Genomic DNA, 20,108 nt, shown 5'->3' on the forward strand with positions numbered 1-20,108 from the left:
AGGTGCTCAGTGGGGGGGCTTCTGAGCCAGGATGAGCCAGGAAAAGGAATTTCACAAGGTAATGTCATCAGTTAAGGCAGGAACAGGCCATTTGCACTTCTTTCGTGGTGGAATGTCATCAGTTAAGGCAGGAATCAGCCATCTGGATGTGTACGTGCAGGTCAAAGGGGATATGATGGCTTAGCTTGGGCTCAGAGGCCTGACATTCCTGTCTTCTTATATTAATAAGAAAAACAAAACAGTGTTGAAGTGTGGGAGCAGTGAAAATTTTTAGGGGGTGGTGTGGAGAGAGAATGGGCGATGTTTCTCAGGGCTGCTTCAAGCGGGATTAGGGGCGACATGGGAACCTAGAGTGGGAGAGATTAAGCCGAAGGAAGATTTTGTGGTAAGTGGTGATATTGTGGGGTTGTTAGAAGGAGCATTTGTTATATAGAATGATTGGTGATGGCCTGGATGCAGTTTTGTATGAATTGAAAAACTAAACGGAAGACACAAAGTCCAAATAAGAGAAGGAGAAAAACAGGTATTAAAGGACTAAGAATTGGGAGAACCCAGGACATCCAATTACAGCGTGCCCAAGGAGGTTCAGCATAGCCCTGCCAGCAAAGATTGGAGATTGAGTTGAGCATAGTTTGTGATTTTGAGGGTCTCTAAAAGTATTAAAGCAGTGGCAGCCGCTGCACGCAGACATGAGGGCTAGGCTAAAACAGTAAGGTCAAGTTGTTTGGACAGAAAGGCTACGGGGCGTGGTTCCGGCTGTTGTGTAAGAATTCTGACCGCACGGCCGGGCGCGGTGGCTCAAGCCTGTAATCCCAGCACTTTGGGAGGCCGAGATGGGCGGATCACGAGGTCAGGAGATCGAGACCATCCTGGCTAACACGGTGAAACCCCGTCTCTACTAAAAAATACAAAAAACTAGCCGGGCGAGGTGGCGGGCGCCTGTAGTCCCAGCTACTCAGGAGGCTGAGGCAGGAGAATGGTGTGAACCCGGGAGGCGGAGCTTGCAGTGAGCTGAGATCCGGCCACTGCACTCCAGCCTGGGTGACAAAGCGAGACTCTGTCTCAAAAAAAAAAAGAATTCTGACCGCACTAAACATGCCTAGGAAGGAAAGAAGTTGTTGTTTTGTAGAAGGGATTGGGGTTTGGGAGATTAGCCGGACACGATCAGCAGGGAGAGCACGTGTGTTTTCATGAGAATTGTGGGGAAAAGAAAGAGAGATCAGACTGTTACTGTGTCTATGTAGAAAGAAGTAGACATAAGAGACTCCATTTTGTTTTGTACTAAGAGAAATTCTTCTGCCTTGAGATGCTGTTAATCTGTAACCCTAGCCCCAACCCTGTGCTTGCAGAGACATGTGCTGTGTTGACTCAAGGTTTAATGGATTTAGGGCTGTGCTTTGTTAAAGAAGTGTTTGCAGGCAGTATGCTTGGTAAAAGTCATCGCCATTCTCCAGTCTCAAGTACCCAGGGACACGATGCACTGCGGAAGTCCACAGGGACCTCTGCCCAGCAAAGCCAGGCATTGGCCAAGGTTTCTCCCCATGTGATAGCCTGAGATATGGCCTGGTGGGAAGAGAAAGACCTGACCTGACCATCCCCCAGCCCGACACCCGTAAAGGGTCTGTGCTGAGGAGGATTCGTGAAAGAGGAAGGCCTCTTTGCAGTTGAGATAAGAGGAAGGCATCTGTCTCCTGTTCCTCCCTGGGAATGGAATGTCTCGGTGTAAAACCAGAACGTATGTTCAATTTACTGAGATAGGAGAAAACCGCCTTATGGCTGGAGGTGAGACATGCTGGCAGCAATACTGCTCTTTAATGCACCGAGATGTTTGCGTAAAGTCAAACATAAATCTGGCCTACGTGCACACCACGGCACAGCACCTTTCCTTAAACTTATTTATGACACAGAGATCTTTGCTCACATGTTTTCCTGCTGACCCTCTCCCCACTATTACCCTATAGTCCTGCCACATCCCCCTCTCTGAGATGGTAGAGATAGTGATCAATAAATACTGAAGGAACTCAGAGACCAGTGCTGGCGTGGGTCCTCCGTATGCTGAGCGCCGGTCCCCTGGGCCCACGGTTCTTTCTCTACACTTTTTCTCTGTGTCTTATTTCCTTTCTCAGTCTTTCGTCCCACCTGACGAGAAACACCCACAGGTGTGGAGGGGCTGGCCCACGTCAGAGAATTATGCCAAGATAGGTAACAGATGAGGAAGAAATTTGGGCTTGACTGAAGTAATGGGGGATGTCTGTGCAGCCTTACCCAGGTTAATTTGCTGAGCCTGATGGGTGTCAGGGTCAGTCTAAGTGAAAGCAAAGAGAGGCTGGGATGAAGGGTGCAAAGGAATAGGAAGGAAAGTGTGTTTGAGATACAGAACAGAATAATGGGTTGTGGAGGGAGGTACTGAGGATAGGAGAGTATATGGGTTTGGAATCGCGGGGTGGATAAGCAGAACGATTTGGTTGATAAGGCGCAGATCCTTATCTAACCTGTAAGGCTTGTCTGGTTTTTGGACAGCTAAAATGGGGGAATTGTAAGGAGAGTTTATAGACTTTAGAAGCCTTAAAAACAGGTGAGTGGTAACAGGCTTTAATCCTTTTAAAGCGTGCTGTGGGATGGGATATTGGCATTGAGCGCGGTAAGGGTGATTAACCTTTAATAGGATGGTAAGGGGTGCATGATATACTTCTGGATGAAGGTGGGGAGATACAAGAGGGAGACGCAAAGGAGGCTTTGGGTTGGGAAGAAGGGAGGCAATGAGATGTGGCTATAGTCCAGGAATAGTCAGGGAAGCAGATAATTTAGTTAAAATGCAGATAATTTGGTTAAAATGTCTCCGCCTAATAAGGGAACTGGGCATGCGGAGATAACTAAAAAAGATTGCATAAAAGAATGTTGTCCAAGTTGGCACCAGGGTTGGGGAGTTTTAAGAGGTTTAGGAGCCTGGCTGTCAATACCCACAACAGTTATGGAGGCAAGGGAAACAGGCCCTTGAAAAGAAGGTAATGTGGAGTGAGTAGCCTCCGTATTGATTAAGAAGGGGACGGACTTACCCTCCACTGTGAGAGTTACCGGAAGCTCGGCGTCCGTGATGGTCTAGGAGGTTTCCAAGGCGATTGGGCAGCGTCCGTCTTCAGCCGCTAAGCCAAGAAGATCTGGAAAGGAGTCAGTCAGAGAGCCTTGGGCCAGAATTCCAGGAGCTCTGGGAGTGGCTGCCAGGTGAGTTGAAAAACTGAAAAACAGTCCGATTTCCAGTGGGGTCCCACACAGATGGGACACGGCTTAGGAGGAATCCCGGGCTGCGGGCATTCCTTGGCCCAGTGGCCAGATTTCCGACACTTGTAGCAAGCTCCTGGGGGAGGAGGTTCTGGAGGAACCCCTGGCAGCTGCGGTTCAGGCATTTGGAAGTTCTTGTGTGCTGGAGATGTGGCTGGGGTTTGTCTCAGCGGAGGCAAGGAATTGCAACTCAGAAATACATTGCTACTTGGCTGCCTCTACTCTATTATTGTACCCCTTGAAGGTGAGGTTAATTAAGTCCTGTTGTGGGGTTTGAGGGCCAGAATTTAATTGTGGGGGTTTTATTTAATGTCAGGAGTGGATTAGGTAATAAAATGTATATTGAGAATAAGACAGCCTTTTGACCTTTTTGTTTGTTTGTTTGTTTTTTGAGACAGAGTCTCAAAATGTATATTGAGAATAAGACAGCCTTTTGACCTTTTTGTTTGTTTGTTTGTTTGTTTTTTGAGACAGAGTCTCGCTCTGTCACCTAGGCTGGAGTACAGTGGCTCAATCTCGGCTCACTGCAAGCTCCACCTCCCGGATTCAGGCCATTCTCCTGCCTCAGCCTCCTGAGTAGCTGAGATTACAGGCGCCGCCCCCACGCCCGGCTAATTTTTTGTATTTTAAGTAGACAGGGGGTGTCACCGTGTTAGCCAGGATGGTCTTGATCTCCTGACCTCGTGATCCACCCGCCTCTGCCTCCCAAAGTGCTGGGATTACAGGCGTGAGCCACCGCGCCCAGCCGGCCTTTTGAGCTTTTAGGGTCTAGGGCTGTAAAGCGTCTAAGCGTTGCTGCCAAAAGAGCCATGACCTGGGCTGGGTTTTTCATATTTGATGAAAAAGAGCCTAAACACTAACTGATTTGGGGGAGATCAGATAAAGAAAAAGGAGCATTACCTTGACTATGCCTTTAGCTCCAGCCACCCTTTAAAGAGGAAAGTGCTGGGCAGGTAGGAGAGGGCTAGTCGCGGAACGAAACTGTAAGCCAGACCAGCTGTGAGGAAGGGAGGCGATAAAAGGATTATAGGGTGGGGACCACAGGCTGAGGAAGAATTGGGACCTAGCTCAGCCTGGCGTGGAGCAGCCTGTGGAGGAGGGGAGAGGCCAGATGGGTCTGTAGAAAAGGAAGATTCAAAAGTCTCATCGACGCTCGGGGTTGGGACTGAGGGGACAGGCGGGAGGGAAAGGAAGATTTGGGACGAGTTGCATTGGGAACAGAGACTAGGGAGGGACCGATGTGTAAAAGAATGCCTGGACGTCAGGGACCTCAGACCGTTTGCCCATTTTACGACAAGAATTATCTAGATCTTGTAGGATGGAAAAATCGAAAGTGCCGTTTTCTGGCTATTTGGAACCACCGTCGTGTTTGTATTGAGGTCAAGCGATGTTGCAGGAGAAAATAAGACACGTCGATTTTAGGTCAGGCGAGAGTTGAAGAGGTTTTAAGTTCCTGAGAACAGAGGCTAAGGGAGAAGAGGGAGGAAGAGAGGATGGAAGGTTGCCCATAGTGAAGGAGGCAGGTTTAAAGAGAAGGGTAGAGACACGGAGAGAAGGGGTTGGCTGAGCAGCCCTGGGCTGCAATGTGCTTGAGTTTGCCAAAGTCCCCGCAATTGACTTGCCACCAAGGGAATGTGGGTGAATGACCAAGGCAGGTGTCCCTGCGGTGATCAGACACTAATGGAATGTGGGTGAATAATCAATCAGGCAGGCGTCCCCGCTTGATTAAACACCAAGGGAAGACGGTCTTCCCGAGTCCGTGACCGGGCCTGAGTTTTGGGTCCACGAATAAAACGCGTCTCCTTTGTCTCTACCAGAAAAGGAAAGGAACTGAAATTAAGAGAAGGGAGATATTGAAGGGTGGCGCCAAGATTGAAAGGAGAAACAGATGGAGGGATACTGAGAGAGGCTGGAGAAGAGAGTAAAGAGAAGCCGCTTACCCGATTTAAAATTGGTGAGATGTTCCTTGGGCTGGTTGATCTGAGCACCTGAGGTCGTAGGTGGATCTTGCTCATGGAGCAAAGAGCAGGAGGACAGGGGATTGATCTCCCATGGGAGGTCCCCCGACCGGAGTCACAGCACCAAATTTCACTCTCTTCTGTGTGAAGAGACCACCAAACAGGCTTTGTGTGAGCAATAAAGCTTCTTAATCATCTGGATGTAGGTGGGCTGAGTCCAAAAAGAGAGTTGGGGAAGGGAGATAGGGGTGGGGCCTTTTTTTTTTTTTTGAGACTAGGCAGTGGTGCAATCTTGACTCACTGCAAGCTCCGCCTCCCGGGCTCAGGCATTCTCCTGCCTCAGCCTTCTGAGTAGCTGGGACTATAGGTGCCCACCACCACGCCGGCTAATTTTTTGTATTTTTAGTAGAGACGGGGTTTCACAGTGTTAAACAGGATGGTCTCAATCTCCTGACCTCGTGACCCACCGGCCTGGGCCTCCCAAAGTGCTGGGATTACAGGCCTGAGCCACCACCCCCCGCCCCTGGGTGGGGCGGTTTCATAGGATTTGGCTAGGTAAAGGAAAATTCCAGTCAAAGGGGGTTGTTCTCTGGCGGGGAGGGGTGGGGGTCACAAAGTGCTCAGTGGGGGAGCTTTTAAGCCAGTATGAGCCAGGAAAAGGAATTTCACAAGGTACTGTCATCAGTTAAGGCAGGAACAGGCCATTTGCACTTCTTTCGTGGTGGAATGTCATCAGTTAAGGCAGGAATCAGCCATCTGGATGTGTACGTGCAGGTCAAAGGGGATATGATGGCTTAGCTTTGGCTCAGAGGCCTGACATTGGGCGCCTGTAATCCCAACTACTTGGGAAGGAGAATCCCTTGAACCTGGGAGAAGGAGGTTGCAGTGAGCCGAGATCGTGCCACTGCACTCCAGCCTGGGCAATAGAGCCAGACTCAGTCTCAAAAAAAAAAAAAAAAAAAAAAAAAAAAAAAAGAGGCGAACATGAGGCCAGGCTCTGCTCTGAGAGCTTTTGCTTCCGTAACCCGGGTCATCCTCTGGTGTTCTTTCGTTTTTATGCTCCCCATTTTACTAATGAGGGAACCCACGCTCCCAGCAGGAAACGTGGGTCTCAGCGAGTCAGCTCTCCACTCGAAACAGGTCTCTCTGCGATGCTGTCCCTGCCCCAGCTATCAAAACAAAAACCGCAGTTTCCCTGGATCCCGCCAGGGCAAATACCTGGCCCGATGGCGCGGAGATAGAGCCCCAGAGTAAATAAACCTGGTGGCGGCGCTGCCTGGCGGGGCCTCGGGTGGGTTCTCAGGTTCTTGACACCAGAGCCTCCACCAGGCATTCCAGCTGGGAAGGGGGATCCGGGCTCCCCGCCGGGCAAGTGCTTGAGGATTTGGGGGGAGGTCCTGGAGGGTGGGGCGGGGGCGGGAGGGGTCAGCCCTCCAGCATCTCCCGGAGTTTCTTGCAAATGGGACTGGGTGCACCTCATCCCTGGGCTCTGGAGCTCCGCCGCGCTGGGGGATGCGGGGGCAGAGAGTGCGCGGGACTCTGCAGGGGTCCCACTGCTACCGCCCCACTGCCTCCTGCCAGCCAGAGACTCCCCAGGGTAAGGACGAGGTCTCGGTTCCCTGTCTCCCGCCCCTTTCAGCGCCTGGCACCTGGGGATGGGCGACGTCTAGTTGGTCCCAGCCTTGGCCGAGTCCCACCCGCGTCCGCGCCTGTCTCCAGCTCTGCCCCCACCCCACCCCTCTCGGTCCCTGTCTCCAGCTCTCCGTCCCCGAATTAGCCCGTGGGGTCTCTTACCAGCTCGTGCTCCCCACTACAGGCTCTATCTCCAGCCCGCCCTGGCCAGGGTCGCCCACTCCCCTGCTGCAAGGGCTTCAGCCTGGCCGCGGTGAGCGGAGCTGCTAGAGGCAGGACACGGGGCGGGAGGGGGCAAAATGCACAGAGAATGAACTGCCACGGCCCCTTCCCTGGCTCGCCCACAGGAGCGCCCCCAGAGCTCCCGAACTTTCCACAGCAGCTTCCCGGCCCTCCCCACCCTGGCTCCGGGTGGGGTGTCCTGGGCCGGACATTCTCCCCCATGTTGTTGCTGCCGGCTTCCGGGGCACCACAATCACGGGCCTGGGCCCGCCCCTCTGATCCCTGCCCCTCCAGAACTGGGCCCGCAGGTATCTACCCCCAAACCCCCTCCAGCACCGGCCCCACCAGCACCTGCCCCTCCAGCAGCCGCCGCTGTTATCTACCCCCTACACCCCCTCCAGCACCTGCTCCGCCTGCACCTGCCCTCGCCAGCACCTGTCCCACCAGCACCTGCCCCGCAGGCATCTGCCCCGCCATACCTGCCCCGCCAGCACCTACCCCTCCAGCTCCTGCCTCCATGGTCTGAGCCCGCGGCGGCTGCAGGGGCTGCGCGACTCCCTGGCCCTGCGCCTCCCGTCGGGCTGGCTCGGCTTGCACCGCAGGCTCAGGTTTCCTGGTGCCTGCAGCGCGGCCGGTTAATAATTGATCTCCTTGTTTGCCCAGGGCTGGGTCAACAGTCGCTCCCTCGCGCCCTGAGCTCCGCCGGACCTGCCTCCCTGCCTGCCTGGGTAGAACAGGCTTGATGGAGGCTCCGCGGTGCTGTGCAGGGCTGGACGGGTTGGGGTAGGAGGGGGAGCCAGCCAGGCGGACTAGACAAGTCAGGGTGGCACACGAGAGTGCCCGCAAGGCCAGCGGGGCAGCATGAGACAATGAGGAGTGGTGGGGACCTGGGCAACCGGACACCACAGTTGGGCGGATGTGACCTGCACGGAGGGGAGTCACGGCGGCTGTAGCTTTCTTTTAATTTTCCAGCAAAAGAAGCCAGAAACGTAGGTTTTAATGTGAAATCTCTCATTTCTGTTTTTAAGACAGAGTCTCCCTCTTTTGCCCAGGCTGGAGTTCAGTGGTGCCATTTCAGCTCACTGAAACCTCCACCTCCCGAGTTCAAGCAATTCTCCTGCCTCAGCCTCCTGAGTAGCTGGGATTACAGGCGCCCGCCACCAAGCCTGGCTAATTTTTGTATTTGTATTTGTATTTGTATTTATTTATTTATTTTGAGACAGAGTCTGGCTCTGTCGCCCAGGCTAGGGTGCAGTGGCCAGATCTCAGCTCACTGCAAGCTCCGCCTCCAGGGTTCATGCTATTCTCCTGCCTCAGCCTCCCAAGTAGCTGGAACTACAGGCGCCCGCCACCTTGCCCGGCTAATTTTTTGTATTTTTTTTTTTAGTAGAGACGGGGTGTCACCGTGTTAGCCAGGATGGTCTTGATCTCCTGACCTTGTGATCGGCCCGTCTCGGCCTCCCAAAGTGCTGGGATTACAGGCTCGAGCCATCGCACCTGGCCAATTTTTGTATTTTTAGTAGAGACAGGGTTTCACCATGTTAGCCAGGTTGGTCTCAATCTCCTGACCTCGTAATCCACCCGCCTCAGCCTCCCAAACTGCTGGGGTTACAGGCATGAGCCACCATGGCTGGCCGAAATATCTTGACTTTTAAAAACCATTTGTGTGGGACTTCTGTTCTCTGAAATGTGCCAGACCGGAGAATCTGAGGCAGGTCCCAGTCCAACCACGTGGAAATGCTAGAGACACAACACCAGCATGCCAGACAGCCTTTCATGTTCATAGCTGAGCTCCCAGGTAGCCAAGAGAATCCTCAGGGACCAGCAATGAAGATAGAGGGACAGATATGCCCAGGAAGTGTGCAACAGCCCTGGGTGCTTTGGTCTCAGAGTCTAGGGCTTGAGTTTTCCATCCAGATGTGGACAGGAGGTCTGGGAAGCAGGGAGTTGGGATGAAGAGAAATGAACAGAAAACAAAATCTACCCGTGGCCCATAGGGGTGAGAAGGAAGCTGGTGTGACCCAGTGTGAATTCTGGAAATAAAATCTCCCTGAGAGTTGTAGCCCTGGGCCTGTTCCTCACATGAATATGGAGTTCAAAGTCAGCCTATCTGCTAATCTAGATGCCCCTACCCTAAAAATTGTCATTAAAACAAAATTGGCTCTAGGAAAGAGCACCCATCCAAAGCAAATGTAAAACTACTCTGGTGGGACATGACCCCCATCCAAGCTGACAAGATTCCAATGGAGGCCCAGCATGGTAGTTCACGCCTATAATCTCAGTACTTTGGGAGGCCAAGGTAGGTGTATTGCTTGAGCCCAGGAGTTCAAGATCAGCCTGGCCAACATGACGAAACCCTGTCTCTATAAAAAATACAAAACTTAACTGGGTGGGGTGACACACACTTGTAATCCCAGCTACTTGGTTGGCTAAGGCATAAGAACTGCTTGAACCCAGGAGGCAGAGGTTGCAGTGAGCTGAGACCATGCCACTACACTCCAGCTTGGGTGACAGAGCAAGACACTGTCTCAAAAAAAAAAAAAAGAATTCAAGAAAATTTCCCAGAACTAAAGGACACAAGTGTTCAGATGGAAAGAGGTCACTGAGGGCCCAACATACTGGGGAGAATACCCTCCAAAGGGACGTGATTGTGAAATTGCAAGATTCTAGCAGCAAAGACAGATTCTGTAAATGTCCATAGGAAACAAAGTCAGTTTTATCCACCGGATCAAGAGTCAGAATGAAATGGAATTATCAATGGAAAGATTGAGGCCAGGTGTGATGGCTCACCCATCAATGTGGCAATCTCAGCACTTTGGGAGGCTGAGGCAAAATAATTGCTTGAGTCCAGGAGTTCAAGACCAGCTTGGACCACATGGTGAGACCACATCTCTACAAAAAGTTAAAAAAAAAAAAAAAAAAAGCCAGATGTGGTGGTGTGCCTGTGGGTCCCAGCCAGATGGGAGGCTGAGATGGGAAGACTACTTGAACTGGGGAAGCCAAGTCTGCAGTGAACTGTTATCACACCACTACACTCCAGCCTGGGTGACAGAGCAAGACCGTGTCTCAAAAATAAAAGAAAGAAAAAGGAAAAAAATAGAAGAATTACAGCAGACATCTTGTTTGAAACTATGCCAGCCCGAAGACAATGAGTGACGTCTTTGAAGTGAGGAAAAAACAAAAACAAAAAAAAAAAAACTGTCAACTCAGAATTCTATACCCAGTAAAAATCTCATTTAAAAAAAAAAAAGATTTGGCTGGGCGCGGTGGCTCAAGCCTGTAATCCCAGCACTTTGGGAGGCCAAGACGGGCGGATCACGAGGTCAGGAGATCGAGACCATCCTGGCTAACACGGTGAAACCCCGTCTCTACTAAAAAATACAAAAAACTAGCCGGGCGAGGTGGCGGGCGCCTGTAGTCCCAGCTACTCGGGAGGCTGAGGCAGGAGAATGGCGTAAACCCGGGAGGCGGAGCTTGCAGTGAGCTGAGATCCAGCCACTGCACTCCAGCCTGGGCGGCAGAGCGAGACTCCGTCTCAAAAAAAAAAAAAAAAAAAAAAACTTTAAAAAACTTCTTTAAAAATAAAAGAAAAACATTTCACATTTGTGGCATCAAGCCATGAAAAGACATGGAAGAACCTTAAATGTGTGTTGCTAAGTGAAAGAAACCAATCTGAAAAGGCCACGTATTGTATGATTTCAACTAGATGATGTTCTGGAAAAAGCAAAACTACGGAAGATGAACGGTGAACAGTGGTTAGGGAGGGGAAGAGATGAATAGCAGAGAGGATTTTTAGGGCAGTGGAATTACTCTGTATAATACTATAGGCTGGGCGCAGTGGCTCACGCCTGTAATCCCAACACTTGGGAGGCCGAGGTGGACGGATTATTTGAGGTCAGGAGTTTGAGACCAGCCTGGTCAACATAGCAAAACCCTATCTCTACTAAAAATACAAAAATTAGCCAGACGTGGTGGTGGGTGCCTGTAATTCCAGCTACTCAGGAGGCTGAGGCAGGAGAATCACTTGAACCCTGGAGGTGGAGGTTGCAGTGAGACGAGATCATGCTACCACACTCCAGCCTGGGGAACAGAGTGAGACTCCATCTCAAAAACAATAATAATAATAATAATATCATGGTGAATACATGTTATAAGTTTATCCAAACCCATAGAATGTATATGAAGAGTGAGCTCTAATGTAGTGATGGACACTGGTGGTAATGGTGAGTCCATATAGGTTCACCAATTGCCACAAATGTTCCACTCTGGTGTGGGGTGTTGAAAATGAGGGAGACTGTGCCTGTGGGGGTGGTAGGGAGTATATGGGAAAATCTTTGCACCATCAGCTCAATTTTTCTGTGAACCTAAAACAGCTCTAAAAAGATAAAGTCTATTACAATTCTTTTTTAAAAAGAAAAGTAATTTCTCATCCAAAACAAAAACAACAGAGGGAGTTCATTCAGGCAGAAGAAATAAAAAAACTAAAGCAAAGGCCAGGTGCAGTGGCTCACGCCTGTAACCCCAGCACTTTGGGAGCTCAAGGTAGGCAGATCACTTGAGGTCAGGAGTTCAAAACCAGCCTGGCCAACATGGTGAAACCCCATCTCTTCTAAAAATAAAAAATAAAATAAAAATAAAAAATGAGGCAGGCATGGTGGCAGGCGCCTGTAATCCCAGCTACTTGGGAGGCTAAGGCAGGAGAATTGCTTGAACCCTGGAGGCAGAGGTTGCAGCGAGCTGAGATCATGCCACTGCACTCCAGCCTGGGCAACAGAGCAAAACTCCATCTAAAATAAAAAAAAAAAAAAAAAAAAACACTAAAGCAAAACTAGTAGGAATTTATTTGTGTTTATAGCATACTAAAAAATAAATTAGGCCAGGCACAGTGGCTCATGCCTGTAATTCCAACACTTTGGGAGGCCGAGACAGGTGGATTGGTTGAACTCAGGAGTTCAAGACCAGTCTGGGCAACATGGCAAAACCCTGTCTCTACAAAAGATACAAAAATTAGCTGGGCATGGTGGTATGTGCCTATAGTCCCAGTTACTCAGGAGGCTGAGGTGGGAGGATCACCTGAGTGTGGGAGGCAGAGGCTGCAGTGAGCTGAGATCACACTGAGCCACTGCATTCCGGCCTGGGAGACAGAGTGAGACCCTGTTCAAAAAATTAATTCATGGCCGGGTGCGGTGGCTCAAGCCTGTAATCCCAGCACTTTGGGAGGCCGAGACGGGCGGATCACGAGGTCAGGAGATCGAGACCATCCTGGCTGACATGGTGAAACCCCGTCTCTACTAAAAAAATACAAAAAACTAGCCGGGCGAGGTGGCGGGCGCCTGTAATCCCAGCTACTCGGGAGGCTGAGGCAGGAGAATGGCGTGAACCCTGGAGGCGGAGCTTGCAGTGAGCTGAGATCCGGCCACTGCACTCCAGCCTGGGCGGCAGAGCAAGACTCCGTCTCAAAAAAAAAAAAAAAAAAAAAAAAAAAAAAAATTAATTCATTAATTATGTGATGCAGTAGAAAAGTGATGGGAGGCGTTGGCGCTGCACTCCTGTGAAGCTCTTACACTATGCACCAGCAATAGAACATTATTTGAAGATAAACAGATTAATTAAATACATATGTTGTAAACTCTAGGGCAATCACCAGATTTTTATTGAAAAGATCTCAATAATAACGTTGGCCGGGCGTGGTGGCTCACACCTGTAATCCCAGCACTTTGAGAGGCCAAGGCGGGCAGATCACGAGGTCAGGAGATCGAGATCATCCTGGCTAACACGGTGAAACCCCGTCTCCACTAAAAATACAAAAAATAGGCCGGGTGAGGTGGCGGGCGCCTGTAGTCCCAGCTACTCAGGAGGCTGAGGCAGGAGAATGGCGTGAACCCGGGATGCGGAGGTTGCAGTGAGCCGAGATCCCTCCACAGAACCCCAGCCTCAGCCTGGGCGACAGAGCGAGACTCCATCTCAAAAAAAAAATGTAATAGAGGGGATAAATGGAACCATAAACAATTTTCAATGAACCCATGAGGAAGTGAAAAAAGAGGAGACATCAATTCAAGTGCAGATAGAACAAATAGAAAAGAGCATGACTAGGGCTATGGTGAGACCAGTGAGGTCCTGAGATGCAAAATGTAAGGGGTACTCACTTTCAGGACCACGCATGTGCAGAATTCAGTACTCGTGTGAATCCGAGAGTTTACAGCCAAGAACCCTGGCAGACAGCACTGGAGCCAGGTGGTCAAGGTGAGCACCACCAGGAATAACTGTAGAGGTGGGTTTGGTGCCTGTGTTACCCAGGCTGATCTTAACTCCTGGACTCCGGTGATCCACCCACCTTGGTTACTCAAAGTGCTGGGATTACAGGCGTGAGCGAATGCGTCCAGCCTCTACAAAATATTTTTATTTTTTTATTGAGTCAGAGTCTAGTTGTGTCACCCAGGCTGGAGTTCAGTGGCACGATCTCAGCTCACTGCAACCTCCGCCTCCTGGGTTCAAGCAATTCTCCTGCATCAGCCTCCCTAATAGCTGGGGATTACGGGTGCTCGCCACCACACCTGGCTAATTTTTGTATTTTTTGTAGAGACGAGGTTTCGCCATGTTGGCCAGGCTGGTCTTGAACTCCTGACCTCAGATGATCCATCTGCCTCAGCCTCCCAAAGTGCTGGGATTATAAGCGTGAGTGCCTGGCTGGCCAGCCTACTCTTTAACTCCTGGCCTCAAGTGATCCGCCTGCCTAGGCTCCTAAAGTCCCGGGCTTACAGGCATGAGCCACTGCAACAGGCCCCTACAAAACATTTTGATGTCTTTGTTTTTTTTTGTTTGTTTGTTTGTTTTTTGAGACGGAGTCTTGCTCTGTCGCCCAGGCTGGAGTGCAGTGGCCGGATCTCAGCTCACTGCAGGTTCCACCTCCCGGGTTTACGCCATTCTCCTGCCTCAGCCTCCTGAGTAGCTGGGACTACAGGCACCCGCCACCTCGCCCGGCTAGTTTTTTTTTTTTTTTTTGTATTTTTTAGTAGAGACGGGGTTTCACTGTGTTAGCCAGGATGGTCTCGATCTCCTGACCTCGTGATCCGCCCATCGCGGCCTCCCAAAGTGCTGGGATTACAGGCTTGAGCCACCGCGCCCGGCCTATGATTAGAATTTTCATTTGGTTTTTAAAAAAAATCTAAAGTTTTTGCCAGACACAGTGGCTGACACTTGTAATCCCAACAACTTAGGAGGCTGAGGCAGGAGGATTACTTGGGGCCAGGAGTTCAAGACCAGCCTGGGCAACATAGACCCTGTCTGTAAAGTAAATTTTAAAATGAGCCAGGTGTGGTGGCACCCACCTGTAGTCTCAGATACTCAGGAAGCTGAGGCAGAAGGATCACTTGAGCCCAGGAAATTGAGGTTAGCAGTGAGCTACGATCGTGCTACTACACTCCAGCCTGGGTGACAGGGCAATATTCTGTCTCTAAAAACATAACATAAATAAATAAATAAAATTAAAATCTACAACTTTAATACATATTTTGTGCTTTGCTTTCTCTTCAAATGGCTTCTATTAATTCTTTCAAACTCATAGAAAAAGTTGCAAGAATAGTGGAAAGAACAGCCGTGTAACCTGCTGTGTCATGGGCTAAATTGTTTCCCCCGCCAGGTTCGTATGTTGTAGTCCTAACCCCCAGTGCCTCGGAGTGTGACTGTATTTGGAGACGGAGCCTCTGCAGAGGTGACAAAAGCTAAGTGAGCTCATAAGGGTGGATCCTAATCGAATATGACTGGTGTCCTTATAAGAAGAGGAAGAGGCCAAGCGTGGTGGCTCCCGCCTGTAATCCCAACACTTTGGGAGGCTGAGGCAGGCAGATCACCTGAGGTCAAGAGTTCGAGACCAGCCTGGGCAGCATAGCGAAACCCTGTCTCTACTAAAAATACAAAAATTTGACCAGGCATGGTGGCTCACGCCTGTAATCCCAGCACTTTGGGAGGCCAAGGCAGGTGGATCACGAGGTCGGGAGTTCAAGACCAGCCTGGCCAAGATGGTGAAACCCTGTCTCTACTAAAAATATAAAAAATTAGCCAGGTGTGGTGGCACCAGCCTATACTCCCAGCTACTCTGGAGGCTGAGGCAGAGAACTGCTTAAACCTGGAGGGGGCCGGGCGCGGTGGCTCACGCCTGTAATCCCAGCACTTTGGGAGGCCGAGGTGGGTGGATCACAAGGTCAGGAGATTGAGACCATCCTGGCTAACACAGTGAAACCCCATCTCTACTAAAAATACAAAAAATTAGCCGGGCGTGGTGGCGGGCACCTGTAGTCCCAGCTACGCAGGAGGCTGAGGCAGGAGAATGGCGTGAACCTGGCAGGTGGAGCTTGCAGTGAGCCGAGATGGTGCCACTGCACTCCAGCGTGGGCGACAGAGCGAGACTCCGTCTCAAAAAAAAAATTCAAAAATTAGCCAGGTGTGGTGGTACATGCCTGTAATCCCAGCTACTCAGGAGGCTGAGGCAGGAGAATCACTTAAACCCAGGAGACAGGGGTTGCAGTGAGCCGAGATTGTGCCACTGCACTCCAGCCTGGGTGACAAAGCAAGACTTTGTCTCAAAAAAAAAAAAAAAAAAAAAAAAAAGAGGAAGGGGCCAGGCACAGTGGCTTGTGCCTGTAATCCCAGCACTTTGGGAGGCCGAGGTGGGAGGATCACCTGAGGTCAGGAGTTCAAGACCAGCCTGGCCAACATGGTGAAACCCTGTCTCTACAAAAATACAAAAAAAAAAAAAAAATTAGCCAGGCGTGGTAGCGGGTGCTTGTAATCCTAGCTACTCGGGAGGCTGAGGCAGAAGAATCACTTGAACCTGAGAGGCAGAGGTTGCAGTGAGCCGAGATCGTGCCATTGCACTCCAGCCTGAGTGACAGAGTAAGACTCCATCTCAAACAAAAAAAAAGGGTGGAAGAGGGAAGAGACCCCAGGTTTGTGCGGACACAGTGACAACCCCAGGAAGAGGCAGCGAGGGAGCAAAGAGCAGCCATCTTCCGTGAAAACCAACCCTGCACCTTGACGTTGGACTTCTAGCCTCCAGAACTGGGAGGAAATACATTTCTGTTGCCGAAGCCACTCGGCCCCTGGCACTTTGTGACAGCAGCAGGAGCTCATCATCCCATAGCCCTTGCACAGACCCCTTCTCGGCTCACATTTTGCACTGTTTGCTTTAGCATTTGTGTATTCTCTGTTCATACACAGACACAGACGCACACATGCATATGCGTATACTTAATTTTTTTCTGAATATTTGAGAATAAATTGCATATATCACGGTGATTTACCCCTAAATAACTGTGTGCATTTCCTAAAAATAAGGATATTTTCTTACATAACCTCAGCACAGTTAGCAAATTCAGTGAATTGAACACTGGTACAATAAGTTAGACTCTAATCCAAGGGTCACCAACCCCTTGGATGCCATAGACCTGTACCCCGGTCCGCATAGCAGGAGGTGAGTGGCGGGCAAGAGAGTGAAACTTTGCCTGTAAGTACTTCCCATCACTCACATTACTCCCCATCGCTCACTCACATTACTGCCTGAGTTCTGTCTCCTATAAATACATGTGTGGTTCAGCCGCAGCATTAGATTCTCACGGGACTGTGAACCCTGTTGTGAACTGCACATGGGAGGGGATCCAGGTTGCATGCTCCTTAAGAGAATCTAATGCCTGATGATCTGTCACTGTCTCCCATCACCCCCCAGATGGAACCATCCGGTTGCAGGAAAACAAGCTCAGAGCTCTCACTGATTCTACATCAAGGTGAGTTCTATCATTATTTCATTATATATGACAATGTAATCATAATCGAAATAAAGTGCACAATAAATGTGATGCACTTGAATCATCCCGGAACCACCCCCCACCCCCTACCCAGTCCGTGGAAAAATTGTCTTCCATGTCCCTGGTGCCAAAAAGGTTGGGAACCGCTGCTCTAATCTACTGTCTGTATTACCGTTTTGTCAAATGACTCAAGAATGTCTTTTCTTTCCTAGCATATTTGTTCCTATCCTAGGATTATGTGTTGCATTTAGCTGTCAGGTCTTCAAACACTTTAATAGACTATATATATATTTTGTTGTTGTTGTTGTAGTTTTTGAGACGGAGTTTCACTCTTGTTGCCCAGGCTGGAGTACAGTGGTGTGATCTCGACTCACTGCAATCTCCACTTCCTGGGTCCAAGTGATTATCTAGCCTACCCCCCCTGAGTAGCTGGGATTACAGACATGCACCAGGACACCCAATTAATTTTTGGTTTTATAGAAGAGGTGAGGTTTCACCATGTTGGCCAGGCTGGTCTCCAACTCCTGACCTCAAGTGATCCACCTGCCTCGGCCTCCCAAAGTGCTGGGATTACAGGCATGAGCCACTGAGCCCGACCGATAGACTTATTTTTAGGTCCTTTTCAAATGTTATCATCTGTATCTTGTCAGATGTGACTTCATCACTAGTCACACCTGTTAACTGTTCTGCAAGGGGGCAGATTTCCTCATCTTTGTAATTTTTGTGTGTGAGTTCATCTTCAGCAGCCGTTGTCCTCTAAAAGCATCCTGCACGTGCCATGTTGGTGCCCTGGAATATCAGAGTTTCGCATTTGTCTCTGTGAGGGGTTCCCATGAGTGCACCAGTTGTGGCTGGCCTTTTTTTTTTTTCCTTTTCTTAAGACAGAGTCTGTGTCACCCAGGTTGGAGTGCAGTGATGCCATCACAGCTCACTGCAGCCTTGAACTCCTGGGCTTGGGCAACCCTCCCACCTCAGCCTCCCTAGTAACTAGGACTATAAGTATGTGCCACCAGCACCACACCTAGCTGGGGTTTTGTTTGTTTTTTGTTTTGTTTTGTTTTTTTTGTAAAGGCAGGGTCTCACTGGCCAGGCACAGTGGCTCACACCTGTAATCCCAGCACTTTGGGAGGCCGAGGTGGGCAGATCACCTGAGGTCAGGAGCTTGAGACCAGCCTGACCAACATGGCAAAACCCTGTCTCTACTAAAAATACAAAAGTTAGCCAGGCATGGTAGAGCATGCGTGTAATCCCAGCTGCTTGGGAGGCTTGAACCGGGAGGCGGAGGTTGCAGTGAGCTGAGATTGCACCACTGCACTCCAGCCTCGATGACACAGTGATACTCCATCTCCAAAAAAAAAAGGCCAGGCATGGTGGCTCAAGCCTGTAATCCCAGCACTTTGGGAGGCCGAGGTTGGCAGATCACGAGATCAGGAGGTCGAGACCATCCTGGCTAACACGGTGAAACCCTGTCTCTACTAAAAAATACAAAAAAACTAGCCAGGCGAGGTGGCGGGCGCCTGTGGTCCCAGCTACTCGGGAGGCTGAGGCAGGAGAATGGTGTAAACCCGGGAGGCGGAGCTTGCAGTGAGCCGAGATCCAGCCACTGCACTCCAGCCTGGGCGACAGAGCAAGACTCTGTCTCAAAAAAAAAAAAAAAAGACAGGGTCTCACTATGTTTCCCAGGCTGGTCTTGAACTCTTGGCCTCAAGCAATCCTCCCACCTCAGCCTCCCAAAGTGGTGGGATTACAGGTGTGCACCACCATGCCTGGTCTGAACCATTTTTATGTCAGTTTGTTAGCTTGGAGTTTCTGTCCCATGTGGGTGGCCCAGGTGTAGCGCAGGCCCCTGGTTCCACATTCTTAGATATGACTCCGTTTACCCAGAGTTCGAGTGCTGCACTGGTTTCTGTAATTTCACAAAAGGGCAGCTCCTCTCGGGCTCCAGTGGTCTGCAGAGGGCCAGTTCCAGAACCTCCTGCTGTGTGTGAAGCTGCGGCTTTGACTCCCACCCCTAAGACACATACCTGGTCCTGGACCCTTTATGGGCAACTCAGCTTGAAACCACTGGCTATGGGACCTTCTTAAATTCCAAGGGCCTGGCGGTTATGTTTCCCCATCTTGTCTTTGAACAGGGAGATGGTGCAGTTCTGTGTGTGTGTGGAGTGTGTATGTGTGAGTATGTGCGTTGGCTTCCTACGCCTGCTGGCTCAGACAACTTGACTGAAGTCTCTTGCAGCTGCAGGACTTGGGCAAGCCATATAAGCTCTCTGTTCCTCAATTTACCCATCAGGAAAATGGGATCACAATGGTACCCATATCACAGGGTGGTTGTGAGGATTTAATGCTATTTAAGACACGCAACACGCCGGGCACAGTGGCTCACACCTGTAATCCTACCGCTCTGGGAAGCCGAGGCGGGTGGATCACCTGAGGTCAGGAGTTTGAGACCAGCCTGGGCAACATGGTGAAACCCCATCTCTACTAAAAATACAATATTAGCCAGGCGTGGTGGCGGGTGCCTGTAATCCCAGCTATTCAGGAGGCTGAGGCAGGAGAATCACTTGAACCCGGGAGGTGGAGGTTGCAGTGAGCCAAGATCGTGCCACTGTACTTCAGCCTGGAAGACAAAGTGAGATTCCGTCTCAAAAAAAAGACCAGGCACAGTGGCTCACGCCTGTAATCCCAGCCCTTTGGGAGGCCGAGGTGGGCAGATCACGAGGTCAGGAGGTCGAGACCATCCTGGCTAACACGGTGAAACCTGGTCTCTACTAAAAATGCAAAAAAATTAGCTGGGCGTGGTGGTGGGCACCTGTAGTCCCAGCTACTCGGGAGGCCGAGGCAGGAGAATGGCGTGAACCCAGGAGGCAGAGCTTGCAGTGAGCCGAGATCGCGCCACTGGACTCCAGCCTGGGCGACAGAGCGAGACTCCGTCTCAAAAAAAAAAAAACAAAAAAACACCACCAAACCTTGTTTAGCCTCCCATTCCGTTATCTAGAACAGCCATGTCAGACCAGAAGGGCACACCCCAGAACTCAAAACCATGCTTTTCCCTGGGTGAGGAGTAAGGGGTGGTTCTAGTTTTGGTTGTGTGTTTGTGTGTATACATTTTCTGCAATCAGCAGGAGTTACTTTTATGATTACAGGGAAAAGGGCAATCAATACTTAAAACAGCAGGCACCTGCTTAGCTCTTTAAGCGCTGAGAGCCAGCTAGTGTTC

General features: G+C 50.3%; 1 protein-coding gene and 1 long non-coding RNA gene across 2 annotated transcripts in view; one reads left to right on the top strand and one right to left on the bottom strand.

Moving 5' to 3' along the window:
- The window catches only part of UCK1 (uridine-cytidine kinase 1), a 117,309-nt gene that overhangs the window by 84,469 nt on the left and 12,732 nt on the right, over positions 1-20,108 (top strand). The window lies entirely within an intron of this gene.
- On the bottom strand, positions 1,972-7,683 carry LOC126937154 (uncharacterized). The gene is made up of 3 exons (XR_007719659.1): positions 7,590-7,683; positions 5,220-5,377; positions 1,972-3,158 (listed from the first exon to the last, which is right to left on the bottom strand). It is a non-coding gene; the product is annotated as an uncharacterized LOC126937154 (long non-coding RNA).

The sequence above is a fragment of the Macaca thibetana genome, chromosome 15 (genome assembly GCF_024542745.1).
Source record: "Macaca thibetana thibetana isolate TM-01 chromosome 15, ASM2454274v1, whole genome shotgun sequence".
Taxonomy (NCBI): Eukaryota; Metazoa; Chordata; class Mammalia; order Primates; family Cercopithecidae; genus Macaca; species Macaca thibetana.